Raw genomic sequence first — 4150 nt, 5'->3', positions numbered from 1 at the left:
CTTTATTAAACGTCTCATTTCGTTTATTTATATCGATATTTACACGATATATACAATTTACCTACGCGTTTATTTATTCTAAGGCATTAGTATATGAATATGAAGTCGTCCGGGTTCCGCACGCGCTGATTCTTTAGCGTTTACCGGGATTCGCGGGTTAAGTGAGAAGAGGTTTGCATCATGCTTTGCTTGGTAAGCCTTCTGGAGACGGTCCGCGGTAGATTGGAGGATGTCTGCGTTAATGGAGTTGACAAGTGGGCTCAGTAGTGCATCCATGCTGCGGGCAAGAATTTTTGGCGCTCGTTCATGTGTGCAGCGGGCCTCCCGCTTGGTGCGGAGATAGTGAATTAAAGCTGCTTTCGTAGCGTCGGGATGTTGTTGGGAGCGGGGGTCGATGTTTTCATCAAGCTGCCATTTCCACGTAAGTGCTGCATGTCGTTTCACCTGGGCGACAGAGTCGCTAGGAACACAAAGGCGGATGAAACTGGTGGAGCTTCCGCGGCGATTTGGTTGAGATACCGATTTAGACGGAAGATACCAGAGAAAGTGGTGGCGATTGAGGGCTGGTTGGGCATGCCAGTATTTTTCGAATACTGATTGGGATGGGGGCTTGCCGTTAGGGAAAATTGCTCGGAAGAAGAGCCATACCGGAGATATTTCTTCCATTTCATGAAGAGGTTTGTCCGGCATCGGGCGGCCCACCACTTTCGTCAAAAGGTGTTCGGGTACTGGCGGCTGCGATTGAGACTGAGAAGCTGGTGGGGTCGGGCGTTTTTTAGGGCTCGGGTTTGCAGGTTTGTCCACTTTTGAGCGGTAGCTGGGAGGCTCACTGCTGCTATTGGGCGCCTGTGACCGCGGTCTTTTTGCAGGCGGAGCAGGCGGGCTTGTGGAGCCAGATCGGAAAGTGTCGGGTGTGTCTTCTATACTATTTTCAAATTATTTTTACCACCGGATTTAGCTAAACCGTAGTTGATTCCTGCCCAAACCCCTCCCAACGGTTTTTATGCAGAAGGCGCTATTTGTAATATTGACCAATCAAAACTATCAGTTACTGTATCATATGTATGCGTAAACAAAGGAAACACACTCTACAATCCTTAAAGTTTGGGACTGAGAAGCTGGTGGGGTCGGGCGTTTTTTAGGGCTCGGGTTTGCAGGTTTGTCCACTTTTGAGCGGTAGCTGGGAGGCTCACTGCTGCTATTGGGCGCCTGTGACCGCGGTCTTTTTGCAGGCGGAGCAGGCGGGCTTGTGGAGCCAGATCGGAAAGTGTCGGGTGTGTCTTCTATACTATTTTCAAATTATTTTTACCACCGGATTTAGCTAAACCGTAGTTGATTCCTGCCCAAACCCCTCCCAACGGTTTTTATGCAGAAGGCGCTATTTGTAATATTGACCAATCAAAACTATCAGTTACTGTATCATATGTATGCGTAAACAAAGGAAACACACTCTACAATCCTTAAAGTTTAGTGCATCACACCATTTGATCGTGATGCTTTAGATGCTTTGCCATATTTTATTTTATTATCAACGTATGTGTACAAGCACTACAGAGTGTAGACTATACTAAATATCATATCGTTATTGTTGTGTATGCCATTGTAGCTTCGCTCGACTTGTGTACATAGGTCCTGACCGTGTTTTTATGTGTACCCATCATTCACTATTTGATGGTGTTGCTTTGTTGGATGCTTCGCTATATTTTTATTTGATTATCAACGTATGTGTATGAGCACTACACGGTGTAGACTATACTAAATATCATATTTTTTAATTTGTCAGTGCTATGTATCAGGCTTGTCAGTTTCACGAGTCTTAGTTCTCTTCGCAGGAGGTTGGCCTTTATCCTCTTTTCTCTTCTTGGTTGCTTTATCTGTCACTGCGGCAGCTTTAGCCTCTATACATAGCGTCATATTAGAAAATAGTCTGCATGCATGCAAACTTGCCAGTCGCTTTGCCATCGCCGGTACCTTTTTCCCTGGTTCACCTTGGCGAGTGCCTCATGCTCCTCGATCGTCATACTGTTAAGCGTGCATCGATAAGCAACGCTCGTATATCCGATGCAGACATCGACACTGACAAAGGTATGTTAAGATCAGTCGCCAATTTGATCAGCGTTGCTTTGCTACTAACAGCTACGTAGTCGGTATACTCTGTATGCGTTACTGGCATTGTGCTGCCGCCTTGTGGTACGCTTGCCGTGGTGTTTGCTATACACTCTGTTGGTGTGACGTTTACAGCTTTGGCTGCAAATAGAGTGGCGCTAGCCGCAAGGTTTGGAACTTGCTCATCCATACCTGCGCATATAAATGGTTATGCTGTAGCAAGTAAGGTATTTGTAGCATCGTGTTGCACAAGCTTTTCGCGTATTGGCTCATCTGCTGTAGGCTTCAATGTATTACTCCGTTTAGTTTTCTTCAGTGGCTTAAGCTTCTCACAGGCGGCGATGACATCGAAGGCACCAGTTGAATGCAAGCGGCCGAGTCTGTGTGCGACCAACTTTGGATTCTTCAGTTCTTTGTGAGTCTCATCCGGTACTGCCTCTCTCGATAAGTTGTATACTTTCGTACGTGTGCTTTTGTCCAGATTGTCAATGTAATGATAAACGTGAATATACTCAGCATTGGGGGCGCCGTGATGCTACTTGTCTCGTGCCGACCTCGTGTTTTTGCCATAGCTAAGTAATCGTTGTCAGATAATATCCTTTCCTGCTCTATAAATAACAAGGCAGCTATAGCCTTCCCTGATGTTTTTTTAGGGACATTCAGTCCTAACTCCTGCGCAAGTGTGACTGCTTCTGTTTTGTTCATTAGTGATGTATAGTCCACGAATCTATCACTGACTGAGATGTCAACCGGTTCGAGTCTCTCCATCCTTTAAACTAGGTCAGTTTTGTTTCTCATGTAGTTAATACGCGCATCTCTAAGCCTTTCCTGCATACGTGCTATACCCAGTGCTGACCATTTGCTACGTAGTACTGTGTCGTTTTAAATCATTGAAAGTGTGGTGAACAGCGACTGAAGCTGTTGATGATCTGGCAGCAATGCAGAGTGTAGTATGGTTCTATCATCTTCCCGTTTTGCTGTCAACCATATATATCTCTGCTCAGCGAATGTATATCGCCTACCGTCTATACCTTCCACATACTTTTCGTGTACCATGAACCGGAGCTCATCCGTCATTGGCATGAACCCCCCCCCCCCTTAGCATACCCCCACCCATATTCCAGTTCATGTTCCTCTGTTGTTAGTGTTGTATTGCTATCAGCTGGGAAGTCCACGATTGTTACACTTTGATCGTAGATCTTGTATTTGTAACTTCACTCCAGCACGTAAAACTACAGCTATACGTGTTTGTGGCAATCGTTTCCCCTGACACTTATGCTTTGAGGTGGATGCTCTCCTGCGCATTTGAAATACTTTTGGGCATACCTTGCACGGGAATAGTCCGGCTCGTTTGTTCAGTTCGGACACTTGTTGTGCGCTTTCTAGTTAATCTCCTAATTCGTTACTGATTTGACTTATGCCAGTATTCTCACAGGTACTACGAGCGGCGGCAGCATCGATCCGAGTGGGACGACCTGCCTGCTCACTATACACAGTTGAGGTAAATGCACATATATTTGGAAAGCCTTTTTCCGCATCCTTGTACCTTGTATATATTGTTTTGTGGGAGTCTGTTGATGTTGATTCAGCAGCGCCCCACATAGGCATGTAGTATGCATTGTAGTTTGCATAAAATACAGCGAGACCAGTTTAAGACGCATCGAGATCTGCGTCTCCTTCGTTCTGTTCTTCTTCAGCATCGTCTTCTTCTTGTAGTAGTCCTGTTCGTACACCATATATACACATAAGTAATGTGGCTGTATTGTTAAACATCTGACGTGGTGTCATCATATTACTATGATTGAGTGATGTATTCTTGATTGATTTCAAAACTCTTCCATGCTGATCACAAATAATATATCTTTACCACAACCTGGTTTGTTGTGTACATACCCGATTAGTATATAGTTGTAGGCCTTGCACACGTGAGGCAGTTGTAGAAATACGGCCTCCGGTCAGTCTAAAAAATCAAGATCAATTGAGATAATACATTGGTTTTATTTGTATTTTAAATAATTTAATACAAGCTCTTTTTCCAATATTT

This window comes from Sphaeroforma arctica, assembly GCF_001186125.1.
Source record: "Sphaeroforma arctica JP610 unplaced genomic scaffold supercont1.225, whole genome shotgun sequence".
Taxonomy (NCBI): Eukaryota; class Ichthyosporea; order Ichthyophonida; genus Sphaeroforma; species Sphaeroforma arctica.
Note: the sequence above shows the minus strand (reverse complement) of the source record.